Source organism: Castor canadensis, chromosome 6 (genome assembly GCF_047511655.1).
Source record: "Castor canadensis chromosome 6, mCasCan1.hap1v2, whole genome shotgun sequence".
Taxonomy (NCBI): Eukaryota; Metazoa; Chordata; class Mammalia; order Rodentia; family Castoridae; genus Castor; species Castor canadensis.
The window spans coordinates 8,826,360-8,847,231 of NC_133391.1; the positions used below are offsets into that span (position 1 = coordinate 8,826,360).

Sequence of the window (20,872 nt, forward strand, 5' to 3'; positions counted from 1 at the left end):
ATTTATGTTTGCAAAGCGACTTTCCTTGTGACTCCAGGTTGGTATGTATTATAAAGTGAATTGGTTCATGTCCTTTGTTTTTCTGATTTTTTGTCTAGTCACCTTTGTATGGTGGCTTCAGCAAACTTAAAATTTCGATACTCATTTTGTATGGACATTACATCAACCATATTCACCTTCTGAACTTCCATCTTTTATTCTCCCTTCACATGCACAAAGAAGAGTGAAGAGGAAGAAATAACAGACAAGTAATTTATCAAATGATTATAAGAATGATTAATGAAGTCAAAGAGGGCATGAACAAATGCAAAAATAAATAAAAACCCAACAAAACTAAAAAAGTCAATGCAGATCATGAAAGATAACTTTAATGTAATTATATAGAAATGCTGATGGAAATCAAATGAAATCTGAAACAAAGAGCTCCTGAAATGACTGGAACATTTAAAAATTGAGTACACAGTGTCCAGGTAACCAAATATTCCCCTCAGCCCTCCATCCTTTTCTGAGAATCACCTTTGGAAAGGGGGCATCCTGCACTTGGCTGGGAAGCCCTGGCTCCTTCTTCGTCTCACAATCAGGTAGAGGGAAGAGAATGTGCAAAGGACCTGAGGCAGGAACATACCAGGTAGCAATCACAGGAGAGTGAGCTGTGAGTGAGGTGATGTGGACATCACCTGGAGCTCCGGTGCATGTTTTTGTCATATGGAGGGAGTTGGTTGTCATGGCAATTCCACGATGCAATTTGCATCACAATGCCCACAGGATGGTTTGCAGGTGGGAAGTGGGAGGTGGGAGCCAGGATTCTGCTTGAGGAGAGTTATTTGTATAGTGCTATGTGGTCTGAGGACCAAGGTTTATGTGGGGTGCAACCTGGTCTTCCAGATTAACCTGCTGTGTGACCCAGAAATTCCTTTCCCTTCTCTGAACCTCCCAGAGCTCAGAGGCCTAGAGGCCTTCATTATCCTTCTCAGACACACGGGTTATGAGTCTTAGTTCTGGTGCCCAGGATGAGGAGGCCACAACCACTTCATGCCCAAGCTTTAATCCAGGGGAGGGACCAGAGTGAGTGGAGCTCTGCTGATCACCTCCTATGTGCTGCACAGTGCAGATGGCAGTCATCCATCACACATTTACACTTCACAGCCTCTCCTGCTGTGAAGTGATGAATAAGAACAATAATCCTTTTGACAGCACCTCTGGGATCCAGGATGTAGTCTAAGATCATGATAGGATTCATTTACTTAATCTTCCTAATAATGATTAGGTAGATACTAGTATCACTCACCTATTACAGGTGAGGAAACAGACCAGCAGAGAGGTAGAGTAAACTGCTCAAGGTCACACAGTAGGAGCTGCCCAGTGGATGTTATATTGTGAAGCTGGCATTAGTGGTTCCATTATGAAGACAAGAAAATAGAGTCCTGGGAGCCATTTTGGTTGAGCAATTTCCTAGAGGAACTCACTGAGTTCCCATAGGCCAGAAGCAGAATTAAGTCCCAAACACCATCCCTAGATCCCTATGCAGGCCTTTGCTGCACTTTTTATCCACAGCAAAGTTCTCGCAGGCTTGGCACCTGTGCCCAGTCCTGCCTGCCCTTAGCTCTGAGGAAGGAGTGTTGCCCAGTGTCCATCCATAGTGTTGACCATGTGGCTTTTGTTGTAGGGTGAGCCCACCATGAATGTGGTTGAAGGGGACATAGCCACCACTGCAGAAATAACTATGCCTATTGGCCATGCATCACATCTCCCATGCATGAGATCAATGAGCTTGGATATGTCGCCTCCTGCCAGAGCCATCTGACAGACAAGAGACACAGCTGTCCCTTGTCTTTTTCTCACCCGCCCTGCACCATGCACTTGGCTCTTCTTTGTAGGAAGAATCAATAACTTTTCAATTTCATTGCATGTAATAGGACTATTTAGGTGTTTAATATATTCTTGGTTCAATTTTTGTTGGTTATATGCATCTAGCAATTTATCCATTTTATCTAGATTTTCCTGTTCATTGAATAGAAGTATTGAAAGTACTTTGCCATGATTCTGCTGATTTCATTAGCATTATGGATATGTCCCCTTTTTCACTTCTGATTTTATGAATTTGGGTGTCTTCCACCCTCCATTTTTTCATGTTGACTATGGGTTTGTCAATCTTCTTTATGTTTCCAAAGAACCAATTTTGGTTCATTGGTTCTTTGTACAGTTTGTTTGGTTTCAATCTTATAGATTCTCACCCCTGAAGTTCCGTATTCCTCTCTTTCTGCTGGTTTTGGGTTTGTTCTTTTCTTACTTTTCTAGGAGCTTAAGGTGCATCATTAAGTTTTTTTTTGAGAGCTCTGTGTTTTATAAATATAAGCAGGTATAGCTATAAGCTTTCTCTGTGGCATGAACTTATCTGTGTCCAACAGATTATGAGTGTATTTTCACTTTCATTGGAATCTAGGAAATTTTTATTTCTTCCCTTATTTCTTCAGTCAACAATTGGCTTTGCAGTAGTGTGCTGTTCAGAAATTTTTTGGGGGTTTCTTTTGTTTTTGTAGATACAACAACAAAATATTCATTGTGATTTGATATAATACAGGGGTTTTTCTGATTTTCTTGAACGTGTTGAGTCTTGCTTTGTGTCCTGAAATATCATCTATTTTGGAGAAAGTCTAAGAGCTGCAGGAAACAATGTGTATTGCCTGGTTGTTGGGTGAAATATTCATAGTCTTTAAACATGTTATTTGGTCTAAAGTTATCTATGAAGTTTCTTTGCTAAGCTTTTGTCTGGATGACCTATCCATGGGTAATAGTGGAGTATTCAAGTCTCCCTCTATCACTTTGTGAGTGTCTATCCGTGCTATTAGGGCCATTACAGGTTTTTTTATTGTAGATGGTTGACCTTGTGTTTGGTACATATATGTTAAGGATTGATATCTCCTCTTGATAAATTGTTCCTTTATTTAAAATGAAGTGACCTACATTGTCTCTTCTGGTTGATTTTACTCAGTCTTGTTTCTCAGATATGAGTATGGCTACTCCTGCCTGTTTATGGGGTCCATTTGTTTGGAAAACGTTTTCCCCCTTTGACTGTAAGCCAGTGTTTATTTTTTCAGTGAGATGAATTTCTTCTAAGCAACATGTGATTGTATCTTGCATTTTTTAACCCAATTTGCTATTCTATGTATTTTGATGGAGGCATTCAGGCCATTTACATTCAGTGTTAATATTAAGAGGTGCCTGTTGTTTCCAGCTATTTTTATTCCCCTGTTGTTTCGTTTTACCTATTCCTTGTTTGTTAGTCTGCTTGCCCAAAAGGGTTTATGCTTTCTTGAGTTTTACTGTCACACTCTAGTTTCTTCTTCTCTATGTAAAAGTCCTTTAAGTATCTTATGTAGTGCTGGCTTGGTGATCACAAAGTCCTTTAGTGTTTCCTTGTTGTGAAGGTTTTAAATTCTACTTCAATTAGGATGGATAGTTTTAGTGGGTAGATTATTTTAGTTTGACAGTTGTTTTTTTTTCAGGGCCTGAATTATATGTTCCAATGACCTTCCTGTATTTAGTTTGAGTTGAGAAATCTGCTGTTATTCAAATGGGTTTATCTGTACATGAGACTTGTCTTTTTTCTTTGGCAGCTTTCAGAATTCTTTTTTGTTCTATGTGCTGAGTGTTTTGATTATGATGTGACTGGGGGTGTTTCCTTTTGTTTCTGATGGTTTGGTGTTTTGTACCCTTTTTGCCCCTAGGTGGTTCTCTCTTTCTCGAGGTTAGGGAACGTTTCAGCTATTACTCTATGGAACAGGTTGTTGATGCCTTTAGTTTGTAACTGCTCTCCTACTTCAACATAGAATGATTCATAGAATATGTCTTTTCATGATATCCCAGATATATTTCATGTTCCATTTATATCTTTAGCCTTCTAACACTTGTCTTCATCTTTCATCTTTTTCTGTGGGTCTAATTCCAGAACTTTGTCTTCTGTTCCTGAAACTGTCTTTTCAATTTGTTCCATTCTGTTTGTCAAGGTTTCAGTTGGGATTGTTATTTGGAATTTTAAGTTGTTTATTTTGAATTATTTTTCAGATTTTCCATATCTTTATTGATTTCCTCTTTCATATCCTGGAAAGTCTTCTCAATTTCATTCACCTGTTTGTTTCTGTTATCTTTGAGCTCATTTGGATTGTATCCTTAGTGGTGGACTTGGCCTTTGAGATAGAGTGGTTTTCTTGGGGCTCCATTCTGGTTTGAGAATTGTACATCTCAAGTTGTTTTAGGTTATGATCTTATTCCCTTGTGCCCCTGGAGTTGGGTTTTGAGGGGTTTTTTCCAAGAGCTCCAGCAGTTTTCCTCAGAGAGCAGTATGCTGGAAATATTCCTCCTTGCACAGTTCTTACTGTGGTGCAGATTAGCTTTTTTTCCCCTCAGTGAAATTGCTGTTCTTCCTGCTCTTTGATGGAGGTGAGGAGACTCTCCTCCAGTCACAGTGTGGAGTGCTGGTCCTCTGTGCACTGTGAGAGGTAAGCCACCTAGCACCTGCAATGTAGTGTATTGCCAATCAGTGGAGGAGCTGTGATTCCAGCTCATGGAAATGAGAGGTGGGACTGTGCTGAAGTGAGGCAGGAGCTGTCAAGCTGTTGGGCACAGTGGGAGCACTGGGCCTCTGTGCACCTCAGGATGCAGACTTTCTAGTACCACTCACTGAGTAGTAGGCTACAGCTTTCCTTCCCTTCCGTGGGGAATCTACCATTTTCGACTTTAATTGATAAGTGGTGGTTCTCCAATGGTTGGGCACAGAGTTAAGTATGGGCCTTTTTCTGCCATAGGGAGGTAGGTCACCTGGCACCTACAGAATGGCAGATTACCAGTCAGTGGAAGAGCTGGATTTTTGCTCCATAGCAGGATATCAGGGTCTCACCTATGGGAGAGTTTAGTGATTAGATTGTGCCTCCGTGCTCTGTAGGGAGAGAAGCCACCCAGCACAAGCAGAATAGCAAAGTGTGGAGTGTGGGTTTGACTTGCCTGCTGAAGCTCTTGGATCTACTTGTGTTGTGTTCAGGGCTTCCAGGAGCCATGGGAGGTGCTGCAGGCCCAAGGAACTAAGCCATCGACCAGCAAGGGTCTTGCAACTTGCTTGATGGCATAGGCTACCAGGAGCCATGGCAGTAGCTTCAGGCATGAGGGATCCAATCCTGTGGGCAGCAGGAGTTCTAGTGTCCATTTGCCACATGCTGGCTTCCAGGAGCCACAGGAGCTGCTGCAGTCATGGGAGAAGAAAGCGTGTGGACAGCATGAGCTGTGGTGCCTGCTTGTTGGTGTGGACTACCATGAGCTATGGCCATTGCTGCAGGCACAGGGACTTAAGTCTGTGGGCAGCAGAGCCCTGCGGCCTGCTTGTAGGTGTGGGCTACCAGGAGCCACAACATCTGGTACATGCACAGTGGAAGCAAGCGTTTGGCAAGCGGGAACCCTGGACTCTGCTTGCTGTGTTTGTGGGCTCCTGGAAGGCAGTACAGTAGCACTGCAAGCAAAGGGAACCAAGCATTTGGGTAAAGTAAGCCTAAGAAACTGCTTTCTGGCATGGGTTATGAGGAGCATCAGCAGCTGCTGCAGGTATGGACAATCAAAGCCTGTGGGCAGTCAGAATTTGAGGTGCGAATTGCCAGATGCCATTGTCCAGGCACCACAGCAGGTGATATAAGCACGACAGAACAAAGTCTGTGGTCAGCAGGACTCCTGGGGCCTGCTTGCTGGCACAGGCTTCTGGGAGTGTGGTACAGCAGTTACTGCCAGCACAGGGAACCAATCCTGCTGGCTTGCACCTTCTGTTAGCTGTTATTTATTTATTTATTTATACAGCTCTTATTATTAGGCTCTTATTAATAGATAGACTCTTTATTACTGTTTCCATTTTATTACATGCAATAGGACTGTTTAGGTGGTTAATATCTTCTGGGTTCAATTTTCATTGATTACAGGCAGCTAAGACTTTATGGATTTCACCTCGATTTTCCAGTTTGCATGACTATAATAATTACTTTGTAATTATTTTCGGGATTTTGTTCATTGACATTAGTGGTTTTGTCCCCATTTTATTCTCTGATTTTGTTTATTTGGGTTTTTTCCTTTCTCTGTTTTGTCTTGTTGGCTAAGGGTTTGTTGATCTTGTTAATCTTGTCAAAGAATCAGCTTTCTATTTCATTGTTTCTTTGTATAGTTTGTTTGGTTTCAATTTCATTAGTCTCAGACCTACTTTTTGTTAAATATCTCTGTCTACTGGTTTTGGATTTGCTTTGTTCATGTTTGGTACGAGCTTAAGGTGCAGCATTAGATTCTTTCTTTGAGAGGTCGCTGTTTTTTTAATGTAGGCCCATAGAGCTATAAACTTTCCCTTTACCATGGCCTTTGCTCTGACCCACAGATTCTGGTAGGTTGTATTTGATTTTCTTTGGATTCTAGGAATATTTTGAATTTTTCCGTTATGATTTCAATCACTCATTGGTTTTAGCAGGATGTTTTTCAGTTTCCATGTGTTTGAGTATTTCCTGGAGACTCTTTCATTGTTGAGTTTTAGTTTTATTCTGTTGTGATCTGATATGATGCAGAAGGTTGCTTTGATTTTCTTGAATTTGTTGAGACTTGCCTTGTTTCCAAAAATATGCTCTATTTTGGAGAAAGTTCCAAGCTGCAGAAAAGAGTGTGTATTGCCTAGTTGTTGGGTGAAGTACTTGGTGGATATCAGCCATGTTTATTTGGTCTAATGTGTGAAGTAGTTCTAAAGATTCTTTATAATTTGTCTGGATGATCAGTCTGTTGGTGACTGTGGGATAATCAGGTCCCCCACTATCACTGTGTTAGTGTCTATCTGTGCTCAGAGGGCCGTTGGAGTTTTTTTAATGTAGATGGGTGCCCCAGTGTTTCTTGTATACAATATTTCCACTTGATGAATTGTTACTTTCATTAATATGAAGTGACCTTCATTGTATCTCCTGACTGATTTTATTTTGAAGTTAACTTTGTCAGATATGAGTAGAGCTACTCACATCTGCTTGTTTCTGGGGTCCATTTTGCTTGGAAAACTTTCTTCCACCCTTTGACTCTAAGCCAGTATTTTTTTTTCAGATAAACGAGTCTCTTGTAAGCTTAGGTGTTGTTTCTTCATCCAATTTGCTGTTCTGTGTCTTTTGATTGGGGCATTGATGCCATTTACATTCAGTGTTAGTATTGAGAAGTGCCTGTTGTTTCCAGTCATTTTTGTTTACTTGTTGTTTAGTTTTACCTAGTCCTTGTGTATTGGTCTGCTTACTCAAAAGTGTTTATTCTTTCTTGAGTCTACTTGCCTCACTCTATTTTCAACTTCTATATGTAAAAGTCCTTTAAGTATCTTCTGTAGGGCTGGCTTGGTAGTTGCAAATTCATTTAGTTTTTCCTTGTTGAGAAAGGTTTCAGTTTCTCCTTCAATGAGGAAGGATAGTTATGCTGGGTAGAAAGTCTAGGATGACAGTTCCTTTCTTTCTACATCTGAGTTAAGTCTTTTCATGACCTTCTTGTATTTAGAGTTGGAGTTTAGAAATCTGCTGTTATTCTAACGGGTTTGCATGCATATGGGACTTGTCTTTTCTCTTCTGCAGCTTTCAGAATTCTTTCTTGGTTCTATTTGCTGACAGTCTTGATTATAATCACGATGCATGTCTTTCCTTTTTGGTTATGATGGGGTGATATGCAATAAACATCCTGCACTTGGGGGACTCTCTCTTTCTCGAGGTTAGGGAAGTTTTTAACTATTAATCTATTGAATACATTGTCAAGGCCTTCAATTTTTATCCTCTTCTCCTTCTTCTATACCCATGATTTGTAGGTTTTGTCTTTTCATGGTGTCCCAGATATCTTGCATCTCCCATTCATATTTTCATAGCATTCTTTCATGATCTTTTATTGTTTGATCTAAATTCTCTACTTTGTCTTCTGTTTCTGATACTCTATTTACAACTTTCTCCACTGTGTCCTCCAAGCTTCCAGTTATTATTTTTGTTTGGGTTATTGAATTTTTTATTTAGTATTGATTAATTTTAAGGGTATCCTTATTTTTATTGATTTTCTCTTCCATATTCTGGATAATCTTCTTAATTAAAGTCATCTGTTTTTTAGAGACTCTTAGTGCTCATTTAATTGGTTTCTCATGTTCTCTTTGAGGGCAAATGCTTACTTTTGCATTCTTCCTTTGATGTCATTAAACAGTTTTGTCATTTTTTTGAAATTTTTTTTGATAGTTCTTGTTCTATGCAGGTGGAACTGGCCTTTTTATGGAGAGTGGTTGTCTTGCTATTTCATTCTGCATTGAGACACATCTGGAGTTGGTTTTGGTTAGGATTTTAATCCCTTGTGCCCCTGTAGTATGGTTTTGAGTTTTTGTCTCTTGGCACTTCAGTAGTGTTCCTCAGAGCAGGGTATGCTGGATTTGTTACCCATTGCAGTGTTTTGGTTGTGTTGCAAATTATGTATTTTCTCACATCATTAAGGGGTTTGAGTTCCTGCTCTTGGATGGGGACAGAGGGGCTCTTCTGCAGTACAGTGGGGAAGATCAGGTCTCAGTGCACTGTGGGGGCCAGGCCTCCTAGCACCAGCAGAGTAGCAGATGGCCACTCAGTGGAGGAGCTGGGATTCTAGCTCTTGATAGGGAGAGATGGGAATCTCTTGCAGGGAGATGCAGTGTGAAGTGCTCCATTTCTGTGTGCCTGGGGAAACAGGGATTATCATACCACATTCAGAGTAGAAGATTTTAGCTTACCTCTCCCCAGTAGGATATCTGGCATTTTCAATCTTTGTTGGGGGAGTAAGGGTTCTGTTGCTATCAGGGACTGTGGGGGGTATGGGTCTCCATGCTCTGTGGGGAGAGAAGCCTCCTGGTGCCTGCAAATAGCAAAACCTGGGGCCAGTGGTGCACTTGTGTGTGTGGTGGCAGGCTTCTGGCAATGTGTAGCAAGTTGAGGGCACCTGTTGTGCACCAAGGCCAGTGCACTTGAATCGACATAGGAGCCCAAAACACATAATGGGGTAAAAACACCCTCTTCAACAAATGCTGCATGTAAATCTGGATTTCATATATAGAAGGCTGAAACTAGATCCCTGTCTCTCAACCTGTACCAAAAACAACTCCAGTGGATCAAAGACCATAATATATCAGGAAACTTTGAAGCAACTCCACAAACTAGTAGGAAATACACTGGAACAACCCTGCCATCAGGTTTGAGTGAGAGATGGTCATGAGAGTGGAGCATGCAGAGTGGGAGGGTCTGGTTTGAACCCTTAGAGAAGTTGAAGCAGCAGAGAGTTGTGTGAACAGAAAGTATGGTGGTCAGACATTCTACCACCTGTGGAAGGGAGAGAGTTCCATAATGTGATGGTCATATGGAGACTAATCACTGACTCTGCTTTGTCTGTGTTAATGTTGTTATTTAGGATGGGCATCCTGTATCAGTGTGCTGATTCTGTGTGGCCCTGAAGGCATCAAGCCCAATTCTCCCTAACCACATGACTTCCAGGGATTCCAAAGAGAAGTGAATTTCTGAGCAGGGCATGAATTATATATGTTTTCTATGCAAATCCACACCATCCAGTTTGTTGGTTGCTGCTGCTGAAAGCCCTGCACTTTTTCAAATCACATGATGTACATATCATCACCCCAAGAAGAAGATGAATTCCTGGACATGGATGGAAGCACTGAAACCAGCAAGTAGATTTCTTAGTTCTTAAGGTAATCTCTGCATGTAGGTAATTCAGTGCACTATCCATGTCTATAATGTTTTTTGGGCCACTGATCAGCTTAAACCCTAACTATTCCTAGACACAAGTTGGGGACATTGTGAAACAAGGAAATTCTTACTCAACTGACAGGTGGTTAAGCTCCTTCTGGCTAACAGTGGCTCCAAAGAGAGAGAGAGAAAGCTTATATAGTGTAAGCAGTCTAGAAGAAGTCAGATAACCATTTTATCAGACATTCTAAGTGTTTTAGCTCAATGTGAATACTGTCAGGCTCAATATTCTTATCAGATGGGCAAATTCACGGCTACCAATGTGGAGAAAACGAGTCACAAACTTGCCACAGCGTTCTCCTGTGTAAACATTCAGAATACTTCAATGAAGACCACAGGTGTTAAAAATTTCTCAGAAATTGCTTGGCTTATATGTACAAATCTTAATGCAGAAATCCAAGTAATATGAAACAAATAAGGCCACATGACTCATCCTAAACTCAGTATCTCCAAAGAAATACTAACAATAATGAAGAAGAAGATGTCTCAAACAAATGGTTTTTTAAAAATGGTTATAATAACGATTTTAAAAAAAAGAAAAGTTAAAGAAGGAAAGAATGAATGCATGAGTGGATGACAAGAGAACACAAATAAAGAACCAATGGAAATAAGGAAGTCAATGCAGGGCTTGAATTGTAAAGATTCAATAGTTATAGCCATTCTGTCAGAAATCAAATTGAAATTCTGGGAACACAAAGTCAACAAATCAACTAAGAAACTCAGTTTAAAGTTTCTCCCCATCAATGAATAATGTTGATTACAGAATGTGAGGGATTGAAGAAATTTAGATGCATTAGAAGTGTTAGCTGAAGGTAAAGGAAAAACTAAAGGAATGGAATACTTGAAATTTCAGTTCCACCAATATATGGGTCACCTAATGTATCCCTCAGTCTTGGATCTTTCTCTAAGAATCATCTGTGGAGAGGGGGCATCCTGAGCCTGACTGGGAAGTCCTGGATTTATTCTTTCTCTCATCAGTTCAGATAAGTAATTAATAGACAGTGCAAAGGACCTGATGCAGGGGCACAGCTGGAGAGAGCACAGGTGAATGAGGTGTAAATGGGGTGATGTGGACTGGGCCTTATCTTGGGGCTGCAGTTACTTTTTTGTAACATGGACAGAATCGTGGGCAACTCCATAAAACCATTTGCATTTTTAGAACACCCCAATGGCTGGCTGACATGTGGAAGGTGGGTGTGTGTGGGGAGCCAGGATCCACTTAGAGGGGAGGGATTTGTATTACTGCTATGTGGCTTGAGGCCCATGGTTAATGTAAAATGATACCTCCTGTCACAGATTAACCTGCTGTGTCAGCCAGAAAGCCCCTTTCCTTCACTGAAACACCCAGAGCTCAACAGCCTAGACAGTTGTTTTCCATGGATTTTCTCAGAAGCAAGGGTTATGAGCCTTGGTTCTAGTGTCCAGGATGAGTTGGCCACACTCTCTTTGTCCCAAAGCCTTACTTCTGGATGGAGTGCATGAGATTGGAGCTTTGTTAGCACCTACTATGTGCTGACATAACGAAGGCGGCCTTCATCCATCATGCATTTAAGCTTCACAGCCTCTCCTGCTACTGGCCAGTGATGAATAACCATAGGAAACATTTTAACAGCACCATGGGAGCCAGTTTGTAGCCTAAGCTCATAGTAGAATTATTCTATTTGACCCACCTCATAATGATGAGATAGGTATTATTATCACTTACATATTAGAGGTGTGGAAACAGAGGCACAGTGACATCAAGCAACTTTCTCAAGGCCACAGAGTAGAAACAGACTTTCTGGATGTGTGTGCTGTGTAGACACCAGACCCACACTTTTAAGGTCCTTCTACAAGATGAGACTGTGGACATGAGCAAATTTCCCTGGAGTCTGCCTAGGATATCACTGAGCTGGGCCCTTGTGCTTTTCTCCCCTGTGTTTGAAGCTGCCCATGTCCACACAAACCCTCATGAAAGGGGTCCTGAGGGACACTCCAATCCACAAACAGTTCCATAGTCCTCTGCAGGTTTCTCTCTGGGCTAGCGAGAACTCTCATTACCTTAGAATCCTGTGCTCCCATTCCTGGGTTTGCTGGAGTTGTCAAGGAGATTAATGTGAGTAATTAGCATGGCTTATCTGTGGGAATGAGCCTCACCTTCACCGCATCTTGACCTACTCATTGTGCACTCCCCAGACACAAGCACTCGCCACTTGGTCACAGCTCCAGTCCATTTTCATCTGGTTGTTTTTGCTATGGGGTCTCACACAGTGTTTGTTTGGGCTTTTCTTGAACTGTAATCCTGTGATTCAGCTTTCAAGAAGATAGGTGTATATGTGTGATCCACCAGCACCCAAGCCTGCCCTCTGAAGCTTTCAAAGAATTTCTTACAATATAGATAAACGTATCTCTTAAATCAAACAAAAATTTTCTGAACACTTGGTCTTTGTCAAGCATTTTGACAACCACTCAGAAAATAGAAATGTACAAGAACCATGTATTCACTGTGAGGTAGAAATAGGAAGGTATTTTTCCATAATATTTCTCCCAAATTCCATGACAGAAATGAAAATTGTATAGAGAGAAATGGTGGAAGGTGTTTTCTTGAGAAAGTAATGCATACAATTAATATAGTGGTGAATCAAATATGCAAATAATGGTATATGGGCTGTGTTGTTTTAAAGGTCAATGTGATCCTTTGTGTCATTTCACTTCCCAATGGATGTAGGAAGATCTTGCCTATGCATTCCACTTGTAGGGCTTTTTCCTCTTCAGGGAATATGGGAAACTATTTAGGATGGGTAGGAGTTTTTTCATAACTCACAGACTTACCTGTTCCATTAGAAATCTCATTCTCAGGGCAAGGGATGCAATCAAAGCAACAGGGAGCCTTTCCCTCCTGAGAGGATTCCTGAATCCAGGACCACAACTCTCGCTGCAAACAGAGTGAAGATTCTGAGGAAAATCAGATAGGTATTGGTGGTTGCTCAGACATTTCCAAAGTATTTCAATAATTACAGTGTTTTATTGAATTGGATCAATAAGAAATAGTAATTTTCTCTACAAAAATCCTACAAATTCATTGTACATTATTAGATTCTGGCCATGATATGACACAATGGCTTATGTGTAAAAATCTTCGTCGCCAGGACTGCTGCTTTTTTAGAAAGTATCAATCCTTTAAGCATTGATTCTAGTGGGAGGAATTTTGGTCATTACAAGTATACAGTTAAAGGTGATATTGGTACCCCAGGGCCAATCCTCTCTCTCTCTTGGTTCCTCTGTTGCCATGAGGTGTGTACTTGCTATGCTATCTGCTCCAACCATAATGCTTTGCTTTGCCATATATCTTAAAGAACCAGGCCAAGTTCAAGATGGAGACTTTCACAACTCTTAGCTGAATAAACCCTTTATCCCTAGAAGTTGATTTTCTCATTCATTTTGTCACAGTGAGGGACAGCCAAGTAAAACAGATATTGTGTGTATTTTAGGATTGCAAAATATGAACACAGAAACATGTTGGTAAACAAATATGTTCCTTTCTCACCCATGATTGAATTAATGAGAAAAATCTCTAAATTGGAAGTTATTAAACAAACATTGCTGGATTATGAATCAACATCAGGAATATTAAATCTAAACAAGTATTGCTTACTGATGTGTGAAATTCAAAGATTTACGATTTGATCCAACCCACCTCTAAAGTCCCCGAGTTCCACTCTATCAGATCCTCATGTAGAGATAATTGTTGACCATGTAGACCATATGAACTTTCCTACTTTCACCTTATGTCTAAGACCTCCTGGAAAATTCCAAAAGTTGAGAATGTCATACTCTGCCTCCAATTTCCTTTTCTCATCCAAAATCACTTGGTCTCCTGCAGGGTTGTTAAACTGAATGCTCTTCAGAATGGGGTGCAGCTAAAAGAGATGTATCATCCTAAGGTGAAGTAGATTCCATGGTTAAGACAGAAAATCTGAACTGAGCAAAGTTCCTGATTGTGTTCGTAATGCATTACAGCAATGACGTAGTACAAAGGAAAAGCTAGAGAACTAAAATATCATGATATCAAATGCTGGGCACACATCAGAGGATCAAAATTACAGTTTCAACAAAAAACACCAATGTCACACTTAACTATAATGAGTGAATCTGGGGAATTCGATCATTTTTAACTTCCTGGAAAAGCCTAGTTGTATGTATTTTATAAATGAATCTAGAGATTCAAATATCAAATGGGTTCAATAACACCTAAACTGGAATTAAATCAAATCATTGATATAAAATACCCACTACAGCCTCTAGCAGGTCTTAGGTACTTGAAGACCTCATTTTCTTTCTTGTTATTTAAGAAACTGTTTGTGAAATGCTGGCATTATCCTATTGAAAACATTTTCCATGTAGGTTGTTGAAGTCATTTAAAACAGAAAACATTGATGTGGAACTAAAACACATTTCCTTTTGACACATGGCACCCTGGTATTCAAGTACACATCTGCCCAGGTCTAGTTATCTCCTAGGAAGTGAAAAATGTATACTTTCTATTGTGCTTTCTGAAATGTATCACAAACTACTTAGCTTGTCTATGAAATCAGTTAGCAAAGAGATGTTCCTGATGTCATGTAACTTCCAATGAAAAAGCCTCTACCTGAGAAGGGGAAAACACCATCCATTTTCCTTTTCCCACTGTTTGCATTTCGATTTGATGAAGTAGCATCTTATGAAGGGTGTGGGCCACAGCATACACATCATTGTAAATATTGTCACTCTCTTCACTCATGGCTGTTTCAAAACGATTCCCAGGCAACCAGGTCAAGGAGGCTTTGTGTGGACATTTCTTACAAGTTCCACACTGAGACTCAGAAAATGAGCAATTTAAAAACAGAATTTCTTAAGCTGATAAATACATTCAGGAAAATCAAAAAAGGTCATAGAAGAGAACAATAGCAAGGTAGATCAACAAAAGAAAGATGAATGTTCTTAGAGACAGGCTATTTAAAATACACAATTGTAGGAGAACAATAATGAAGAAGTTGACAAAGGCTTATCGCTTCTTTGAAAAAGTATAGAAGACCAGATATTTGCAGTATTGCAATTCAAGAACCAGTTGAGAAGGCAAAAAATGTAGGAAGCTTATTCAAATAAATTATAATGTTAAAACTCCCCAACATAGAGAAACATACAAATATCAAGGTACAGGAGGATCAAAATTAACCATTCACAAGTAAGCAAAACCAAGTCTGCCTGAAACCATAGTATAATGAAGCTCTCACAGGTGAAAGATAAAGAGAAGATTCTCAAGCCTTCAAAAGAATAGTAACAAATAAATGTAAGTTTAACACTGCTGCCCTGAGATGCGTTTTCAGCAGAAACATAGAATTAGTAGTGCTAGTTGAATTTCACAATAGTGAAGAAGAAGAACAACAACAACATCAATAAGAACAGCAGCAAAAACAAAAACCTTTAAGACAAAGAGCTCTCCGTTTGCAATGAAGGAAGAATAAGGATTTCCCCAGGGAAACAAATATGACAGAATGCATCAACAGTGACATTATATAAGAAATACCATGGTGAAATTTTCACATGGAAATACATATATACAAATACACACTGTATTTATTGTGTATTGTGTATACACACATATAAAGAAGGGTTTTCATTATGACATTCTGATATTTATATGTGTATTTACTGTATTTTACCCCTATATTTCTTATGACTATCCAGTCTCTCATTTTTGTTTATTTCTATTTTTGTAAAATTTTTATGTTAATTTGCTGTTATTTAAAGGTATTTGACCAAGAAGAATCTAAATTCTGACACCCTGGACCCCCAGCCTGTACAAAGCTTCTTTACAACACATTACAATGAGAAAACAGGAGGGCTCCTGCACTTCAGATACCAGCTCCAAACCTGCTTTGGAGACAAAAAAACAACTGGTGAGAAAATAAGTGGCACATGGTATTCCCACAGCTACCCTTGGGATAAACCAGCATAGCCCCCTGGACAGACTGAACTCCACCCCACAATAAAAAAAAGAATAATAAACAAGGAACTGAAAAGGAACACACAGCAGAGGGGATAGGATGCTCTGAGCACATCAGAGAAGGGAGAAGGAGCACGGAACTGATCTCCATGTGAACATTCAGTAAGCAAAGACTGGAAAGGCAGAAGGGCCAACAGTGGGCAGGTTATAAGCCGCTGCCTGAAATAGGGCAGATAGACATCCAGAAAGCTCATCTCCTAAGCCAGTAAGTAACATCCAAAGTCAAACAACGTTTCAAAATTGAAAAACAGTCAGCAAACCAGCATAACATGCTGACAGCAGAGAGCTGGCTGATGGATCTCTGACCTTGCCCCACAGAAAAGGTGTGAAGCAAAGAAACATGCCCCCAGTAAACAAACACAGTGAAATATCAACTCCAAATCAGGATCGCTAGTGGGCCACAGAGCTGATCTCTGGAATCTGAGGACAAGCCACACTTCACTGAGGGTGGAGGTAACTAAGCAGCTGCCACTGAAAGAGAGGGGAAAAAATCTGGTGAGTCTTCCTAACCACCTGATGAAACTTAGACAGAGCTTCTGCTTACATACCAACACCAGGACTGGATGCAGAAAGAGTAACACCAGAATTACTAAGACTGAAATTCTATTGTTCCTGAACCTGGAATTTTATTTATGTGTTTGTATGTTTGTTTTCTTCCCTGTTTGCATGTCCACCACCTCTCCCAGTTGATTTCTTGGGTACTCTCTTTTTGTTTTTCTTTCCTTTTTTTCTCTTTCTTTCTTTGTTTTGTTAGGTCTACTATTGTAAGTTAGCTAATACTAAATTACACACAGACCAGGGACAGAAACAGCACCAAGTGAAGTGGTGGGAAGACAAAAAAGACATGGAAATCTTTCTCCCCCCAAAAATAAATTAATACAGGATTTAGAGGGAAATGAAGAAAACGGATACCCCCTTCCAGACTCCAAAAAACAAAGATAAACAAGCCCACGGAACCCAACGAAGCCCAGAAGAACATTCTGAAAGAAGAAATCCTGGAAGTAATCACTGAGAATTTCATGGAAATGTTACTAGACAAGGTCAAACAAAACATACAGGAGGCACTATGAAAGGATTATGCAAGAACTCACTGATTCCATCAAAAGACCAAACCTGAGAATCATGGGCATTGAAGAAGGAGAAAAGGTGTAAGCAAAAGGAATTTGTAATATTTTCAATAAAATCATAACAGAAAATTTCCAAATTTAGAGAAAACTATACTCATTCAGGTACAGGAAGCCTCCGGGACACCAAACAGACATGATCAAAATAGAACTACTCCACAACATATTATCATTAAAACAACAAGCACAGAGAATAGAGAAAGAATATTGAATGCTGTAAGATAGAAAAAACAGGTAACATACAAAGGTAAACCCATCAAAATCACACCAGATTTCTCAATGGAAACCTAAAAAACAAGAAGAGCATGGAATGAGGCATTCCGGTCACTGAATGAAAATAACTACAACCCTAGGATCCTCTACCCAGCAAAACTATCATTCAAAATAGATGGAGCAATAAAAGTCTTCCATGATAAGCAGAAACTAAAACAATATATGACGACCAAGCCACCACTACAAAATATTCTTCAAGGAATATGGCACACAGAATATGAAAGCAAACACAGCCATGGGAGGACAGGCAGTACCAGACAACAGGAGAAGAAAAGACAAGGAATCAGAGAGTGACATTGATTCAGCTGCACACAATCAAACCCTTAACCAACAAAAACAAATAAATGACAGAAATCACTACACACCTATCAATGCTAGCAATGAATGTTAATAGACTTAATTCCCCCATCAAAAGACATTGTTTGGCAAACTGGATTAAAAAGGAAGATCCAACAATCTGCTGCCTACAGGAGACCCACGTCATTGACAGAAATAAGCACTGGCTCAGAGAGAAAGGCTGGAAGATTTACCAAGCCAATGGTTCCTGAACACAGGCAGGGGAAGCAATACTTATCTCAGAAAAAGTAGACTTCAAACTTACATTGATCAAACAAAATAAAGAAGGACACTCCATACTAATAAAAGGGGAAATAAACCAAAAGGAAATAAGAATTATCAACCAATAAGACCCAACATCAGTGCACACAATTTCATCAAACATACTCTGTAGGACATTAAAGCATATATAGACTCCAACACAGTGGTAATGGGAGATTTAATACCCCCTATCACCAATAGATAGGTCATCCACACAAAAAATCAATAAAGAAATTCTAGAAATAAAACATGCCATAGTTCAAATGGACTTAGCTGATGTCTATAGGATATTTCATCCAACTTCCACACAATATACATTCTTCTCAGCAGGCCAGGGAACTTTTTTCCAAAATTGATCATATCTTAGGGCACAAAGCAAGCATCAGCAAATATAAGAAAATAGAAATAATCCCATGCATTCTATCTGACCACAATGCATTAAAATTAGAACTCATCAACAAAAACAACAGTAGAAAGCATACAAACCATTGGAAGCTGAACAACACATTGCTCTATGATCAATGGGTCATTGATGAAATAATAGAGGCAATTAAAAGGTTCCTGGAAGTTAATGAAAATGAAAACATGACCTGCCAGAACCTATGAGACACAGCAAAAGCATTCTTAAGAGGAAAGTTTATAGCCATGAGGGCATATATTAAAAGGACAGAAAGATCTAAAATCAATGACCTAATGCTACATCTCAAACTCCTAGAAAAACAAGAACATGCAAAATCCAAAACAAGCAGAAGGAGAGAGATAATAAAAATAATGGCCAAAATTAATGAAATAGAAACAAACAAAAAAATACAAAGAAATGAGACAAAAAGCTGGTTCTTTGAAAAAGTAAACAAGATTGGCAGACCTCTGGCAAACCTGACTAAAATGAGGAGAGAAAAAACCCAAATCAGTAAAATCAGAAATGCAAAAGAGGAGAGAATGCAAAAGAGGTGTTAGTGAGGATGTGGGGAAAAAGTAACACTCGTACACTAAAGATGGGAATACAAGCTAATACAACAACTCTGGAAAATGACATGGAGGCTAGTTAAAAAAAGAAAGATGGATGTGCCATATGATCCAGCAACCTCACTCCTAGGGATATACCCACAGGAATGTGACTCAAGTTACTCTAGAGGCAGCTGCACAGCCATGTTTATTGCTGCACTATTCACTGTAGCCAAGTTATGGCAACAGCCAAGATACCCCAGTACTGATAAATGCATTAAGAAAATGTGGTATTTATTCACAATGGAATTTTACTTAGCCATGAAGAAAACTGAAATCTTATCATTCACAAGTAAATGGATGGAACTGGAGAAAATCTTTCTTAGCAAGGTTAGCCCAGGTCCAGAAGACCAAAAATCGCATGTTTCCCTCTATGTGGACTTAGATCTAGGAAAAAGGCAGTAATATTGAATTTGTATCACACGCTAAAGGGAGAGCACATATGGGAGGAATGGGGCTAGGTAGGAAAACCCAAAACTTGAAAGTGTTTGATGCCCCCACTGCAGAGGAACTAATTCATAACCTTAAGGCAACAGAGGTCAATGTGTGAAGTTGACCAGGAAGTAGTGAAGAGGTCAGGTAGAGATGAATCAGTTCTTGTGGTAATACACTTGTGCATGGAAGCAATGCGAGCAATCTGTCTGCATAGCTATCCTTATCTCAACTAACAAAAATGCAGTGTCTTTTTTATTATTGCTTATGTCTTCTCTTCAACAATATTGGAGAAAAGGGCAGAACAAGTTCTGCCTAGAAGCAAGGGAGGTGGAGGGAAGATGGATGGAGTGGAGGAAGGGGAGGAGAAATGGCCCAAACAATGTATGCATATAAGAATAAATGAAAAAACAAAAACAGAAAGTTAAGAAATGGACATGCAATGAACTAAATAACAGCAGTGAAAAAAAAACACAAAAAAAGAGAATAGATAAATAACATTCATACGGAACTTTATGCCAAAACTTTGCAAGTCTAGAAGAAACCAAAAAAAATTAGGGACATGCATATTACTAGAACTGAGTCAGAAAGGCATAGACATCTTGGACAGATGAATAACAAAGATGGAGTGAAAATAGAAAGCCTCTTCAAAGAAAAACCAAAGACTTAATGGACTCACTGATGAATTGCACCAGTCATTTAAGAACAGCAAGGTCACAGTTACATCAGTCCGAAGAGCTCTGAGATGCTATTTCACAGTCTGATAACTATAAATTATAATTATGCACTTTCCATTTCAAAAAGAAGAAAATACTTTGAAAGTTTTAAGTACAAAGAATGGATATTGTACTCACAATACTTCAAAAGCACAACATAATATAATGAAGCAAATGGCAACAAAGAAAGCAAATGTCCAATGTTGTCAATCATAAATGCTGTTAGAGACTCAAAGGGACAAATGAAGTAAAAATATCAATTTCACATAGGTGTGAAAACGTCAGTAACATGGATGAGAAATTCAGCAAAGACAGATTCTGACAAAACAATGAAACTGAAATGTTGCAATAGAAAACATCTGGAAAGCATCACCAATCTAAAACCAACTCCCAGAGACTAATGACTCAATGAAGAAATGGGCAAGTGACCTAAGCTGAAATTTTTTCAAAAAAGAAACAGAAGTGGTCAAAAACACATGAAGAAGTTCTCAGTGTCCCTGGCTATAAAGGAAATGCAAATCAAACCACATTAAGAGTTTGCCTCAGAAGGATTCCAAGATGGAGGCTAGAGGGAGGAAGCAAAAAGCATGCTACCTAAAGTAAAATCTTGGACAGATGCTGGAGATACACTGTACAGGAAAAACCACTGAGAAGAGGCAAAACTTTGACTCCTCCACACCTCCAGCCTGCACACAGCATCTGCACTTCACCTTAAAAGGAGAAACCAGGAGGGCTCCTGTGCCGTGGCCAGATGCCAGAACACACATGGCTTGGGAAGATGCAGACCACTAGGTGAGCTAAGTGGCACTCGGTACTCCCACAGACAATCCTGAGCCAGATCAGCATAGCGCCCTGGACAGACCGACCACCATGCAGGGAAAAAAGAGAAAAAAAACTGAATAATAAGCA

At 39.6% G+C, this 20,872-nt stretch overlaps 2 pseudogenes; one reads left to right on the plus strand and one right to left on the minus strand.

Annotated features, from left to right (window-relative positions):
• Positions 1–5,140, minus strand: part of LOC109675318 (vomeronasal type-2 receptor 116-like) — a 46,712-nt pseudogene extending 41,572 nt beyond the window's left edge.
• Positions 5,141–5,559: 419 nt separating this feature from the next.
• The window catches only part of LOC141424255 (vomeronasal type-2 receptor 116-like), an 80,227-nt pseudogene continuing 64,914 nt past the window's right edge, over positions 5,560–20,872 (plus strand).